The sequence below is a fragment of the Passer montanus genome, unplaced genomic scaffold (assembly GCF_014805655.1).
Source record: "Passer montanus isolate IOZ18808 unplaced genomic scaffold, ASM1480565v1 scaffold11, whole genome shotgun sequence".
Taxonomy (NCBI): domain Eukaryota; kingdom Metazoa; phylum Chordata; class Aves; order Passeriformes; family Passeridae; genus Passer; species Passer montanus.
Genome location: NW_024357613.1, coordinates 21,955,297 through 21,972,468, shown reverse-complemented (window position 1 = coordinate 21,972,468; position 17,172 = coordinate 21,955,297).

Sequence of the window (17,172 nt, the reverse complement as noted above, 5' to 3'; positions counted from 1 at the left end):
TATTTTTCTCCCTAAGAATGATATTACTAATATATTCAATGTCTTAAGTAGGATTCTCTTCATAGTAACACCTTCTTTAAAAGGGCTCATCTTCAGGTCCATACAAATATCTATTATTGTTTGTGCATGTAACACAACTACTCAGGCTTCATGATAATTTTATATACAGGATATAAAGATGACATGTTCACCTATGTCCAGAGAAAGTAAAATCTTCCATTAGGGTTCTTCCTCTCCTCTGTTTCAGTCAGTGGGATGTGAGCAGGGAGGGTGGGATCAAGCCTTAGAACAGCCATGGGAGCAGGACGGCCACATGCAGAAACTTCACTTATTGTTCCCAGCTGGAATGGTGTTTGTTTCTCTGTGCTTGCAGATGAGTGGTTACCCTTAAACTGCCTGTTGTTTGCAGCTTTTTTTCATAGCAGTGAGATAAATCAGAGTGCTGTGTCAAAAGCAGCACTCCCTCACACCTGTACTATATCAGGGTGGGATTTGTTTATCAGTGCATTGCATGGAGGCAAAGACACACCGTTTTGGCAGAGGTAATCTTACTCTGCAGTCCTGTTTTATGCAGAAACAAAAAAGTCTTCATTCCTATTGCCTGCAATATTATGAAATGTCTGAAAAAGAGCATGAACTAACCAAGCAGTTGAAAACCCCATGTGGGCAGTGTATAAAACGTGAACATTACAGAGGTTTTCCTTTTGCAAGGTGATGTATGATCAGCTGCACAATAATTTAAGTTATTTATATCCTCATAAGAGGAATGGAGGACTGTTTCTTCCAGTGTGCACAGGCTTTTGATTTTGCATAGCTGAACTGGAACATATTGTTGACTGCCACTGCTATGACACTGAGCAAATCCTTAATCACAGCCACTTCAATGGAATAGGTTATCTGTAATCTGGAGATATAACTTCTTCAGCAGAAGATCTGCTGTCATTTAATATATGAGATTAGCTGACACAAATCCTTTTGGGTAAAATGTCTTCCACTGCACCAACCTCAAGTGCATCATACGTAAGTGCAACTGCATGCAGATTAAAAAAAAAATAAATTAAAAATATGCAAATGCAGCTTTGAAATGTCACATTTGGATGTAGTGTAGTTATGCTGCTGTGTTAAAAGCCATGCAAATTTAGAACTTTATTGTAAAGAAAGTATTGATGATATAAACATGATACCAATTAGTTATCTTTTATATATTATAATCTCTGTATGATATAGGATAAATTTTAATGAAACTGAACAAATTTGTTGTCAGGCCAATTCAGTTTGTACATGAAACATTATATTAGCAAAATGCCTGCTTCTGATAGGAATTTCTAGGGATCCCACTGTGTGGTTATTATGCTTTTTTTTTTTTTTTTAAATAAAAGTTCTTCAGAATTCTTTCTTGTTTGTTGTAAAAGTATGAAACCAGGCCACTTTCAAGCCCCAAACTGACCATGGCTTTCTAAAATATGATGCTAAAACCACTGCCATTACCAATTCTTAAGACAAAATCATGTTGAGGGTTGAATACAGGCAACTCTCTGGCCATATGTGGAGCTGCTGACATGTTTAGATTAAGCCTTTTTTTTTTCCCTTCAGGGATGTATCATTGTCTTTCACTTCCAGAAAATGTTGTGTATTGCCATGGCAGCTCACTGCTGGGCTACTGTTTTGGAATGACAAAGCAGGGAGGTCGGAAAAGCAGCTGAACAAACGAGTGGCTCTTAGAGCCCAGAGCTCTCATCATGGGAGCATCACACATCTCTCTGTGATTATTATTATTATTATTATTAGCCCCAAAGAAGCCTGAGGTATACACCAATGCACTTAGTGCTATACTTTCATAGGCATTGATACTTTTTTGTCAGAAGCACTTCTCTGTCAATATAATTGTTCTCATGGTGGTGAACAAGCTGCAGTCAAACAGCCTTGAATATTGGACAACTGAAATAACAAAGAAAAAGAGAGAAAGATTTTTTTTGTAGCTGGAAGAAAGAACATTGTACAGACAAAATGAAAGGAATAGAATAGAATAGAATAGAATAGATAAGTAAATATTACCCACATACTGTTCTAATACATACATATATATCCAGGTGAAGGGACATGCAGAAAAGTATCTACACCCTCAATTTGTTTTTTAAAAATAATATTATTGCTGTGTTGATGCTGTATGCAGCCATGGCATCTTGGACTTATAAGAAGGCTGATCTTTAACTACTCTGTGAGGGGGAAGTCATTGGTTTTTGAAGTGCTGGAGATGAAACATCGTCAGTTCTGTGAGCTGCTTTAGGGGCACGTTGTTTTCTGTGACCTCTTCTTCTAAAATCAGGGTCTGAGATGAGCAATATGGGTGAAGTAATGCCCAGTAAAGTTCAAATTTATAGCAGGACTACTGCTGATTCTTGGAAGTGACAGTTTGAGGTTGAGGCAGGAGCTGCTGAGGAGAAAGCAGTCCATGTTATGGTTTGGGCAGTATCAGGGGGCCTGAAACTCAGACACTGAGTTTTGAGAGCAGGGAAATACATGGGCTCTGGAACAAACAGCAAATATATCAGGTCAGTCATCTATTGCCTGTTAATATTTGTTTATAGATTTTGTATGTTTAATACATAATATTATTTCCTATTCTGTTCACAATTTCTTTATGTTAGGTTGAATGTTGTGAGAACATAGGAAACCTATATGTATAGCAGTTTTCTATCAGTGGGGTTTTTCATTTGCTTGTCATAGTTTCGGGGTTGTTTGTTTTTTGTTGATGTGTGTGATCTTCTGTGGAAAAAATTGTTTGAGAATATTTTATAGGAATTTTTCTGTCTTAGGAAATTTCCAGCAACAATAATTTTTACTTTAGTAAACTAACTAACTAACAATTTATTTAAAAGTAATGCATTTCCCTTGATGGGATTTTACGCAGGCTCTGAGATATATAAATGAACCTTGACAGTAGCAAGTGAAAAAGTCTGTATTCTTGTGATCCCCCACTACTCATAGTGGGCTGTTTGCACTGGTGCAATAGGCATATCCAGCTCCCAGAACAGAGTTCCAAATAATGAAGTCTTTGGGTACAAGCTCAAACTGTCTTACATGCCCCAAAATCATTCTAGGCACTGTCTTCTGGAGAAGTAACCATTATTGAACTCCCAGCCTTCTTCCAAATACATCCTGCAACCTGCAGCACTAAAAACTTCCTTGTGTAGATGGTGTCATAGAGAGTAGGAATTATAGAAATCTTAAACCTGGGCATGTCTGGGTGTGGAAGCACTTAGGGAAAGTCAGGAGAAGGGCTATGAGAATGATGTGTGGTGATGGTCAGCAAGATCTCAGCTCACATCTACCTGCAGCTTCCTACCAGGACTGGGAGACGAAGGGCAGTGAGCAACCCTAATGGAGCTGGGGATGGAAAACTGACAGTTCCTAACAAAAAGTTTTATCAAAAGCCAGTACGTGGTCACCAACATAATAGAAGCACAGAAGATGGAAGAACCACTTGACAGCTGAAGTTCCATCTTCCCAATGTCATTACAAGGACTCCTAGATACAGCACCTGCATGCACATTGTTGTCTAGATGCTGGACAGATGACTAGGGCTCACACATTTTAAAGTTGTGAGTATGTAGATAGGAGAAGATGAGTATCAATGACTGAAACTGTTTTTGTTTAAAAATAAAACCATCCTGTATGGTCTGTTATTGTGATTTCCTATGTGGCTGCAAAAATATTGCTGCATTATTTCCTACAGTGTTGCCAGTTGTTCTGCAGGATTAATGTCTCTTGCGCGAGAAGAAAATCAGATTTTATATTTAAACAATGCACTTATTGTGTCTCTCCTTGCAAATTATATATTGCAGTAAATGTGCTGTGAAGGTTGTTTTCAAACTTTGCGTTGTATTTATAAAGAACTTTGGAGCTTCACAACATGTGTGGGTGGATCCTGCAGGAGGTGACCAGAGTACATCTGGTTGTGGAAGGTGACGTCAGTGCTCCTTAGTATAAAGATCCAAGGGGCAGAAGGAAACAGGCAGGGAAAAGGTGCAGGACCAGCCACGTCTGGCTGCCAAGGAGGGACACAGCGGGGCTGGGCTGATGGGGGCATGACCATGCAGAGAATTGCTGGCCCAGGGATGGCAGGAATACACCATACTTGTAGGGGAGGCAGTATTTCACTGAATCCAGGAGGGACTGGAGGACACCTGCCAGAAGTGACTGAAAAGGATGAAATGGTCTGAACTGAATGAAATTCCAAAGCTTGGAGATGGAGAAGATCAGGCAGCTTTTCAGAATCTTCTCTGTGTGTCTGTCAAATACACTCCCTTGGTTTTGGATAGGAGTCTGTAAGGACCCATATATGAGCAGAGAAAGGCACAGTAAGTTTTCTGTTGTGAAGAAAAACATGCAGAAAATTATATTCCATTGAAAGAACAATAATTTCTCTGGAGAAAAGATGGATGAATGGATGAATTCACATTTTAATGTAGAGCCTGGTTGTAGGATTGGGTGTGATATTTAGCAGTAATGTCTTATACAGATTGCATTGTAGAAATATCAATCTGTTTTGGATTCATAAGGCTGAAACAGCACAGGGTCAATGCTAATGGTTCCTTCCCAGCTCTGCTGGACAGCCCTAAGGGTCTACTGTACTGTGGTGGAAAGGAGTCATCTGCATGTTTGTGTGTGCATGTGGCTCCTCGCTGATCTGAATCTGTAGTGTGCTGTGTGAACATCTCAAGCTTTTGGTGATGCAAAAGCATCGTGAAGCAGTGAACAGATTGGATCACATGGAGACAAAAGTCACTGCTGTCCTGGCAGTTGTAATTTCCTGCACATTTTTTTAAACGGTGTAATTGAAAGGTGACATATTTTCCTTTTGAATTGAACACTGACTTGCAACTTAAAATGCAATGGTCAATTGTTTTTTGTCTAAGAGTATCTGAAAAAATCTCAAAATGCAAGTTAGAATAGGTTTAAATTTGCTCTATGAGGGTCTCCACATTTCTCTGACATTTTTTTAAGGATTTACAGGTTGCAAATACCTGACATAGAACAATGCTGGTGAAACCAGACAACGTGTTTAATTTTCCCCTGGCATTTGTAAAAATAATTTAAATGAGGTTGGTAGATCTGCACACTTGTTTTGTTATGACAGGAGATTTTATTTTTCAGTAGTATGCCAAGAAGGATTGAAATAGAAACAGTCTGAGAAAACCCGCAAAGCTTTCTATATTCATTGTTTTTGATGGTCTAGATACATAACTTAAAAATAATGCATCTTGGATTTCTGCTAGTTCAGTTACTGCTGGCTTAAATTAGAATAATGGGAAGGACTGAATAATTAAGAAGGATAATAAAATGTTATTTTTCAAATCTTTTGGTGGATATGATCAAGCTGGAAAGGAAGATGCAGTTAATTTACTTTACCCAAGGTAATCTGATAATTTCTGATTTTGTTTCTTTTCCAGTTACTTTACCTGCAGCTATAGCACAAAAATACAGAAACATTCAATTTTGCAACACTCTAACTTGGTTTAATTCTTTATAGTGAGGAAAAGCTTATATTTAAAATTATGAACAGTTTTATTATTTCTCTGTTCTGGCCACTGAACAAATCCATGTAAGCACAGCTTCCTGCAGTTTTACGTCCTAGCAGCTCACAGACACCCGGGCTGTGCCTATACTAAATTAAACACTGAAGGTGTTCAAGACATTGAACCCTCTGTCACTAGAGACCAACTGCCTTGAAATGACCTTCTAAGCCTTGCTTCTATTCTAGCTTCAAAACTCACTTTATTTTGGCTGTGAGTCCTGACCTGCCTAGAAATGCTTGCTCCTGCCTGTTCCCTTTGCACAGCACTTTTGCTTACTGGAGACAAACCCTGATTTCTTGAACTTTGGCCAGGCCTTCGATGATTCCCTTTTCTTGACCTGTGCTGTGACTCCTGGGCTGCTGACAGGCCTGGCTCCAGCCACAGCACCTGCACCCAGGTGGGGTAACCAGCCAGAAGAGGGGACTGCAGACTGTCCCTACAGCGTGTGCAGTCCCCTACAGGCTCCTCCTCTGCCGTGCTGAACAGGTTAGGAAGGGTTTGCTGTATCCACTATGTTTAGATTTTTCCTACTTAGGACACTGTGGAAGAGACAAGCTGGCAGAGGATCTGCCCAGCTCCTCTGATGGCTGGGCTGTGAACCATGTGTGATGAACTGGTTTTGTGAATCTGAATGACTAATAAAATTTACTGGTAGGAAGAAATATGTCCTTCCATAGCTACGAGCAAATGACATTTCTCACTCGAAAGTCAGGAATCTGTTTCCAGTGAGACACTGCTTCTCTTCCTAGTTCAATTATGCTTGGCCCTATGGTATATAAACAGCGTGGAAATTTTACGTCAAGAAAAATCTGACCCCAGGATAATCTTACCCAGTCTGGACAACATCCAAAGATAACTGTATATGGAGTTTGAGGATTTAGTCTGTTGTTAATAACAAACAGATTCCTCATGGTGTCTTAAGTTAAAAACAAATTTCAAGCTGTAATCTCTTTTTTGGATCTATAATAATTTTTTTCAGTTTATGCACTGTTTGTTAATTAACATTATTATTACTGCATTGTACATATACACATACTTTTAAAACATTTTATTATACATACACATATACTATTACGCATATAATATTAGCATGATTATTATTGTATTAGCATTTTCGGAAATGACTATGAACTTTTTGCATTATGGGAAGTCTTCACATGTGGTAAGGTATTTGAGGTATTTGTTGAGCAGATTCCAGTGCTGGTGAAAATGTTTCTGAATGTAGAATCTTTTCATACAATCCAGGGATTTTCAGTGTTTTGCGTCAAGTAGCTGCAATGATCCAGTCTGAAATTACTGGCATTTCCCTTGGAGGCTCTTCTTTTTCTGATGGAAGCTGTAATATCAAATGTCAGAAATGAGGGTGGCAAAACTTTTTCCTCTTTCTCTCCACACCTCTGCTGAGATGGTCTGACTTACTGCAAAGTTACAAAACCAGGATAAAGAATATCAGGGATATGGTTGTCCACACAACTTTTGGTTTTATACACAGAGATATTATCTTTCATTACATAAGCAATGATTGATGTGGAAGTGGAGTGCTGTTTTGGAAAACTGAGGGTTTTTCCTGCTTCTACAAGAGAGCTGCTGGGTGAGCCAGTGAAATCTCTGGGCCATCATGTGTTTCCAGTGTGTTACATTGAGTGACCAATCTGCTGAAGTGAATTTTTAACATCTTTGCTGGGTATAGAGCTTGCATAAAATCTGAAGGATCACACTCCTATTTGGCTAAGCCTGGTTATCAGTGATTAATGAATACTTTTAGCAATTCTAACTTCATTTTCTGTGCCTCAGGTCCCAACTGTTCAGTTAAAAGAGCTTAGCATCCATCTCACAACAACTGCATTATGGAGAGAAACAAATTATGCTTCTAAAGTGTTCAAATGCAGTGCATCTCAAAGGAAAAATCTAGAAGGAAAAAAACAATTTTGTGATCTGGGCAAAACCTTTGTATATATGTTTTACTAAAAAAAAGAAGAAGAAGAAAAAACCTGAATCACAAACTGAACAAGAAGGTTGAAACACAATACTGAATAACAACTCCTGTACTGAATGAAGTTGTGATCTCATGGAGAAAATGCAAAAAGATAATGTAATTAAGGATTAGAAGATCAAAGGGCACCATGCTGAGGGTTTTTAGATGTGTAACAGGCAGATGCAAACCCCTGTTTTTCATGTTGGGATGAGAATATAGGAAAAGCACTGAAAAATGCAACAAGGGAGAGTAAGAGAGGTATGGAAAACTTCCAGGTATGGAAAATTCTCCATGTTCTTTGCCAGTGTCTTTCCAGTTTGCACCTTATTTTTTCTCTCTTCTTGTCATGCTAAAATTTTGATTTTTTTCTTGTCTAAGATGAGCTTCTCACCATATCTGTATACATCCTCCTTGCATTTGAAAGGCTTAACCATATCAATCTGTTGGCTGTATTTCTTTTCTTTTGTCTGTGGTAGAACTGTTTGTGTAGTAACCATTAAGAGTTTCCTTGAGGAACTCAGTCTCTTTAACAGGTTTCTTCCTTAGAAAGGAGGATTAAATCTTGATATTTTTTTCAATATCTTGAAATCTGTCTTCCTAAATACCGTTTTTTTAAAAATTTCCCCTTCTCCTTTTTTTCTAAACATGTCATTTCAGTCTTGCTTTTTTTCTGAGATGCCCTTCCCCTTGGTATTGCAATAACTTTTCCCCTGCTGATTTGAAACTCCTGATATTTTTTTGTGCTATTTTATTTCAAAACAGTTGTCTATAGAATAATCAAAATATTTATTTTCAAAAGAAATTTTCTGCTGGTTTGGTTCTGTGTGAAAAGCTCCACTGCTACAATATCTGTGGTCTTTTCCCCTATGAAAAACACTTTTCAATAGGTCAGTTGGTTTTGTTGGTGACCTAAAGAGGTAACGTATGCTCCTTGACATCTTCCCTAATGACAAGGTAATATCTGCATTATATTAAGTAGTCCTGTGACATGAATTAACCCACAAAGTCTCTTATTTTAGTTAAATGATCTAAATGATCTTTTGATCAGTCTTGAGCCCATATTTAACTATCTTTCAATTTTTGGTGCAAATGTTTATTTTCTTTCTTAGTGCAGGTACATTTTGTAATAATTTCATGTTATTGAGAATGACTTTTATACCACAAGGAAAGAAAAAATATTAGTTGTTCTCCAAATTCTTTGAAGTAAAAGAGAATAAGAATTAAGGGAATAAGAATAGGGAAAAATTGAGAGAATGAAATGTGGCTGGCTGGGTGAAAAGTGTAAGGGGAGTAAGAAAATAGGGTTATGATTAGATCTTGACAATGACAGGAACATTCAGGAAATCACAGAAAACTATGTAATCTTCACCCATATTATTATTAGGAAAACAGGTTAAAACAGTGGCTCCATAATCTTTCATTTGAGTTTATGGTTTGAGGAAGTGCTCTGATATCTGCAGTATGAAATGAGCCTGAGCACAACGTTATGTTCTCCACAGGGAAGTATCAAACACTAACATGGAAAGGTGGAAATAAGTAGACAACAGCACTTCTGATAAAGGAAGGGGATTATAATGCAAGAGGCATATAAAACAGGCTAAGAAATGATGTTGTTGCCAGGAGCCTAATGTCATTCCAGAATTGTTATTATAAGGAAGAGATTATGTCAGACAGGGGAGGTAATTACCAAACCTCACTCCATGCCAGTGAGGTTATCTGGAGAACCATGTCCAGTGTTTTATACTGAACCTCAGAAAAGATGCAAACAAATTGGATAGCATCCAGAAAAAAAAAATCGTCGGTACCTATGAGAAAAAAAGGTTGAAAGAACTGTGGCTGTTATTTTGAAAGTCTGAAAGACAAAGGAGAGACTGGAGAATTTTCTGAGATGCTAAAGAGTTTTATGAAGATACATGTGATCAACTATTCCACATAGTCAGTGGGCAAGAGAAAAAAGAAGCTATTTAATTTAAAGGAAAGATGTCTGGAAAGAGTTTATATCAAAAATTCTTTCTCATTGTTAGAATTGTGGAAATCCAGAAGAGGCTGCTTTAAGGATCTGGTGATATCAGAGATTTTGAAGAAAAGCTGAAGCAAATGCTAGGGATGGACTAGGAATACTTCAAAATATCTCACCAGCCTCAGTCACTTTCCTGCCATTCATTCTTATGATTTTTGACTGTCTTTGCTATCTGTAGTTACAATCCGTATGTTCAAAAGGAGGATATGATATTCTTAATAATATGCCAAAGGGCCTCATTAAACCTATCATTGCAAGACTGATCATCTTAGCATTGGATAAGCTCTGTAGAGCCCCAATTAATTTTGAGAAAAACAAATTCAGGCATCTCTAGCTGGATTATTCCTATTTTTTTAATCCCAGGAAGAGTATTTCTGTGAGCAGGGGTTGGAATCAGAATCATGATCCCCATGTGTCCAGAATCAGAATTCCCTTTTCTTGCTCTCCATATTGTTTCCCAGTTCTTTGTGTTTTGCTTCAGATGAGACATGAAAAATGCCTTTGTTTTGTGTAGTTTTTTTTCTTTTTTTTATAGAGTCACATGAAGCTTCTCTGGAAGGGAGAGGAGCAATGATCATTACCCCTTTAGACTGGCAATGGTCAGGGGGTGTCTCTTCTCTCTCCTTTTGGGAGGTTTGCCAGTTATGGAATAACTGGGGCACCACTCATTTTCTTTCATTTTTTTACTTGTTTTAATAGCCATTCTGCAGCAGCATGGAGGATAAAATTCCTGGAAACTTGTTAGATCAAGCCTCCTTTGGGCCTGGATTCTAGGACATTCGCTTTGGAAGAAATTCTGCCCCTGCAGAAGGTAAATTTCATTTCATAGCCTGTTCAGCCACAATGACAGAGCTTCTAAGCAGTAAAAGAAATGGGCATCTGTGTGCAAGATTCTAGTCAGAAAATTGGAGGGATTTATGGCATTTCAGGCATACGAATGCTATTTTGGATGACAACCTTACTGATACATTTTTCTTTTATTTTCTGTACTTTGCTGCAAAGACAGCATCTCCTGCCATGTCATGTGAAATGCCTGCTTACATCTGCAAGGCAAGGGCTATCTGGATCTTTTTTTTAGATTTGGGTAGTAGCACACATACCCACATTTCTAGAATACAGTACTTACGTCACCCTGTGGCAAGTTGCATAAATATACACTGTAGAGAAGGGAAAGTGACAGATACAATCAGTCTTTTATAATTGAAGTATGTAATAGTCTACAGCCCTCAAAAATCTATCTTAGGAGTCTAGAAAGGATTCTTGCTTAAATGTTCAAGGTTAGTGAGCATTTCATAAGCATAATTTTCATGTGTGTAATAAAATAATTATTTTAATCCTGGAATGATTCAAGCTATTGTTTTGTCTCGTTACTACTACAAAATTATTTGGTTTGGTTGTTATGAAGGAATGTTTATTATTCTAGTACTTGTATTTATGACAATTTTATTGTTTTATTTGACCAGAAAATTCATTAGTAGCATGGTTTTCTGTTTCAAACTGAACAAGAGAATTCAATCTTAGATGAAAAATAGGCAAAATGAGATATCTGTGGTCACTTGTCTTAATCTCTGATAGGAGGTTTTAGATCTCTGAATCTTGAAATAATGCATAGCAACAATACTTCCTAAATATAATTAATCTAAATTTATATTACTAGGAAGCAACAGAATTTTTCCGTATTTAAAGAACAGCTTTCAGTTTCAAATCAAAATAATAGCTGCAGCAGAAGAAAGGGAAAATGCAAACATCTTGGAAACATAAGTAAATCTAATAAAATAGATAGGACATGTTTGACTGGTTGGGTAGTGTATGAAGATTTAAATATTGCAGGTAAACATCTATTGACAGAAAAAACAGCGAGGCCCTGACTTATTAGAACTAAACTGTGACCCAGCATTCAGAATATCTGGTTCTGGAAATAGAGCTACAGACTGAAATAACTTCTGTGGTTTTTCTAGCTGTGAAATAGTCCTAAAATAAATTATTACAAGATTAGAAGGACTTCTCTGATATAGCATTTCTTTCAAATTAATACAATGACTATTGTTTCAATTAAGGTATTGCATAATTTGCTTTGCTTCACTCCCTAAAACTTGTTTCTCTCTGAAGGAAAGCTGAGCAGTGTATTACCTCAGGTACAGCTTGGCTTGCTCTGTGGTCTGGTGTTGGGATTTGTTTATCTCCTTGTTTTTCAATACTTACCCTTATGACTCAAGAGTCATTATGTGCCTAATTAAGTTTGGTTTATAGGCTCTGTGTGTTTTAAGTGTGCAGAACTGTTTCTGGAGAAAAATTACTTATCTGCAAAACTGGGATCGTTTCACCCAGCACAGGCCACCCTGAGATTATTACCTTATCACAGGTCAAAAGAGAACAGATGCTGCTGCTGAATGTGGGGTCGGGAGGGACAGATTTGGTTATGCAAGGCAGTAACACCTCAGCTTCTTTAAAATTGTGCCACATTCTTGAATGTTGTTCAGGGACCTCTACAAGATAGAAAGAGTCTAAATTATCTTGGCCTACCACCTTTATTAATTGGAACTACCCTTTAATGGTTCTCATGAAATTCATAAAGTTAGTGTCTGTAGTTTCTTTTGGCCAAGAAACTGTTGAGAAATCAGACTACCAAAAAGTGCCCTGTATATAAAGCTGTTTATTTTTGCATCTTCTTTTTTGTGACGTGTGTTGTTAAGATGATAAGACTTAAAAAAATACCTTTTAAGAATCTGAAAATACAATTTTTGGGTTTTTCAATTTCTGCTCTTTAAAGGTAGTATTGTGAAATAGTCATTACCTGACCATTATTCAGATTTTAATGAGATGGTCATTACTTGAAATATATACATAACTTTAACATTGTATGTTTATTTTGAAAGCTGCAGTTCATTATATTGTCTGAATTTATGTATTCATTTAGATTTTTGAAACAATAAACATTCATTTGAACCCAGAACTTTTGACATAATGTAGAACTTATCGTAAGTGCAGAACTGAAAGTCACTCCTGCTGAAAAATCATTCCTTTGAACATTTTTAGTCTCACCCATTATACCATGTACAAAGTTCTGAAAAAAATAGTTCTATGCAATGTAATCTAGAGACCACCAGACCCAGGCTATTTCAAGGTACAAGGAAAGTATGAATTTTAAAGGTGTGGAGCCTCCCCTAAGAATGGGCTGGATCCTCCTCCTTTACTTTCAGTCTTTAAAGCTCCAGTCTGATTTCCCCTACTATATCCAAGTGAGTAAAGGTGGCCTTAGGGAATAGACAGTCTCCTTGAGGAAGCCTACAGTTGCCAATTCGAGTGCCTGACAATCTAGCCAAATGCTCTACCTCTAGGCTATTACACTATCACTGCTTTTCCTTTTGGCTTATAGCAATTAAAATAATGACTCTGTGTATAGTGATGTTTCAGATTCTTTCCAAGTAGTTGCAAGACTAAATGTATTGCCTTTTGAGGGGAATGGTGTAAATGTAAAGACTGTCAGTACAGAAGTGAGTAGCCTGAAGAGCCTAAGAACAGATGTATTCCAGTCACAGGTAAACCAAAATCTGATTTCTTATCCATAACAAGACATCCAGCTGGGAAAAAAATAGAAGCAAAACTATTTGCAAGACACCTTCAGACTTTCTTTTTTCCCTTCTGTGAAACTTAGATGAGAAGTGTCAAGATTATATGTAATGAAACTCTCCGTTAAAAATATGATAATCTTTTTAATGCAACAAAGGCTAAGCACATTAAATGGTGTCATAATTTTTCATCCCAAGAGAATGTATGTGAAAACTCATGGAAATGTGATAATGGATTCTGATGCTGATGTATGAACCTTTTCCAAAATGTATAACCTCCTCCCCTCCGTGCAAAGAAACTAGTGAGTACTACATGTTCAGGAAACAGATATAATCCTTCCCATAAACATGCTTTTTAAAATTTGGCTAACTGCTTTCTCTTTTTGTTTAACTGTCTTTACAGTGCTGGGCAATGAAAATTGAAGCCTCCTGAAGAGGAAGTGTTTTCTCCCACTGCCAATCTCCTTGCATCCATTGTAATGCCATACAACTGACCTGAACCTACAAGTTGAAAGAAACAATATACATGGTCTAGGTATGTAAGCAACTTTTCTCAATGAGGCAATAGTGAACCTCCCTGCTGTCTCCTTTTTTTTTAAAGGAAAAATCACTAGAGAACTGGTGTCTTTCTTCTTTTTATTGTAGCCAAGTAGCAACTGGGAAACAAGAACTCATAGCTGCTTCAGAAACACACCCCTAAGTCCCAAATCCATGGCAAACTAGAACCATGAAGTTTTCCTATGAGGCAATTGTCATAAAAGAAGTGATGAGACAAAATTATAGCTAGACTGTAAGTCTAGAACTTACCATAATGTGTCTTCAGTAAGAACTGTTGTTGCAGTTGCAGTTTAAGCCTTGGACACTTGTGTAGCAATGGAAAGTTTACCAGGCTCTCCAGATGGATCACTTCCTCTACATAACAAAACAGCAATGATCCAGATCTTTAAAAAGGAAAAAAAAATAGCACTAAGCACGTTAAGTTTTTGTGTTATATGCTTAATAGTGAAGATTTTTTCAAAGTGTTTTACATTCTAACTGAATGCACAGGAAGATATTTCCTAATTCTAAACAAATAAGCATTCTTGAATTTTAAGTATCTACAATTCTTAAAAACCAATTAGTAGTCAACAAAAATAAACCAACCAAATATGAGGAAAGGGTAAGTAGGAGGTTTTGTACTACTATTTTCCTACATGGCAATGCTGGCTTACAGTTCCTCATGGACTGTTTAGTCCTATAAAGATTTTCACAGTAGCAGAACACATATTATTTATGTGTTAATAATATTAACACAAGCTTATTTGAAATTTAACTCAGCTGATGAAACTTATGCTCCCATTTTTTTTTCTGTTGTTTTGGGTAAAAAAAAAAGTCTGTAGGATCTCCTTGTCCAAAATTACTTTGGTGACAAAGCAGATTTCTGAGCATAAAAGCATATTTGCATCGACCCAACTGAACAAGTTACATGTTCAGCATTGTATTTCTATTCTAGACTGGCACCACAGGAATGAGTTAATATATTCATGTGGAAGCATAGCCTGCTGTAAGTATAGCAGACAAGCCAAACAATGCATGCTTGGCCTGTGGGGTCCTTAGCATCACAGAAGGGAGAAGATACCTTATTAGCTGGAATGAAGTAATATAATAAAATCCATTAATAACTATAACCAAAAAGAGAAGGTGACTTAGCACATTTTATTTCCTTTTATTTCATATGTTGGAGACAAGGAAAAAGTGAAAATTATATTCATATAGTCACACATTTCCACCTTGAATCATTGTCTATCAGATATGAAATCTGTTTTACTACACAATTCAGAGCATACCCACCTACTCTCCTGCTAAATGTTGTTGTGGGAATAGCTATTTTCTTATTTTGTGCTACTTTCAAAGAGAAAGTTGTTGAGCCTGCTATCTTTGGTTGAATGCCTAAGTGGTTTTGGAACCATAGAAAAAGGAGTAGAAAAACAAACTCAGTTCCAGAGAAACTATTTAACTGGTCCCCCACCTTGTGATTTCAGCTTCCCATTCTTGCTCTTTGCTAACAGACTTTTTTTTCCTTCTGCCTAGACTTGCCCGAACATCACTTCTTAGTACCACAGATTTTCATCATTCAGCTAAGAGTTGGCTGGCAATTGCAGAATGTAGATAATTATATCCTAGTCCCAGGAGTAGCTTAAAAAAAAGTGGAGATGTGGAAATTTCTATTTTTCTTCCCCTTTTCTTTCTGCTGAAAACTTTCTAAACTAAGTATGTGCATCCCTGGAGGGAATACTTCTCAAAAAATATAATATAGATAATTCATCAAGTTGAAGTATAGAATAGCATAATAAAATTGGTGGAAGAATATTCTGTAACAGAGTGCAGGAAAAGCAGTGACATGATGACATTATTCGTATAGACAAGCACTAGTGAGATGGAAGTTAAAAAAACGGTTTCTTGCTGTAGGCATGTTTTAGTTTGCTGTTCAGTACAGTTTTCCAGTGGTTTTGTTGTTGTTGCTGAAGAACAATAACAAAAATAGCCATTAGGATCATGGGATAAAAAGAAATCTTGTTTTTTGTCCCCTCTGACTTATGATACCTGGAAAAGGATCAGTCTGGCTGTGTACTCAACAAGTTGCTTCTCTGCTGCAATTGTGTTTTATTTTAGCAGTGGTGGGCTCCTGCAAACGTGTGTGGATGTGTGTAGGTTGTAGTGACTTTAGAAAAACAAAAATAGTTTTTTATTCCTTCAGGTGTCCAGGTTCTGACTTTTAGTTTGGCACTTGAAATCCTGACTGTTGTCCTCTCAGCCCTTTATTTTCTAGCAATTAGTTTTCAAGTGTCTTTATTGGGTTTTTGTCAATGTACAGTCTAGCATTTCTCCCTATGGAGAGATTTTCCATTTTCTTTTGCCATTTTCATTCACTCTATGTGAAAAATGTTGTAGGATCCAATGGGTGAAGTCTTGTCATCCTGTTTCCCCTACATTTTTTCCTATGTTTGCACAGCTGTAGATGTACATGACTAACAGACAGCCTGCCTCTTGCTCCATTCATCCTTTCATCCATTTCATCCTTGTTTATCTCCTGGATAAATGATGACAGAAGATTTCTGATCCCTCTTATTGCATTTACTCCCCCTCTCATGTCCTCAGAATCATATCTGAGGTCCGAATATTAAGACTGGGCATGCTTGCAGGTTTTTATTTAAGCCATTTTAGAAACCACTGTGTTTGAATTTTCATGCGTCAGTTACCACTAGTAGTCTTTAACCTTCTTTTAACTTCTTCATTTTGCCAAGAAAGTTGGAAGTTTTTCTCTTCCAAGTTTAAAGGGTTTCACCCCCTTTTCTATGCTCTTTTTAAATTTTTTTTAATATTGAGAAGGAGGTAAAAGAAGACAAGAAAACAACACTTTAAAGTTTTGAGTGCCCTCTCCACCCCTCCAAAGAATCTGAGAGCCCAGTGAGACAGCTGGGTTATTTCTGTGGAGATTTGTTTTCCATTTGATCAGGCTAAGATCAGTCAGGGTGAGCAAAAGGTGTTTGAGAAGTAACCCAAAATTTAAACCATGCTTTTATGTGAGCTTTATTTTTTTTCTTTGAGGATTTATTTTCTTTAATGTTATGAAAGACCAATAGTGCTGTCAACTATATAAGATTAGATCTTATGTTGCAATGGGCCAAGTTTTATAGGATCAGGCAGGGCATGGTGAGGATTTTTCTGGTTGCATTTTATCTTCATAAATTCATAGCATCAGCTTTCTGTGCTTGGCTTGAGCAATGAGGGCTCACGGTTTCCATTGCATTGTCTCAGTAGAAGAACAGTTTCCCCTTTTAGTGTCCATCTTCTGATTCCCAGCTCAAAATTTCAGATGAATGACAAGTTTCCGAAAAACTCTGTGATCCCTACTGATTGTCGTTTCTTTACTTGAATTCAACACCAATGATTCATCTACTTTGGTTTTATTTTCAGTTATGGAAAATCAAAATTGGTTCCAGGTTCAATGTGATGACATTTCACTGCTTGGAAATAATGCAAGTTTGA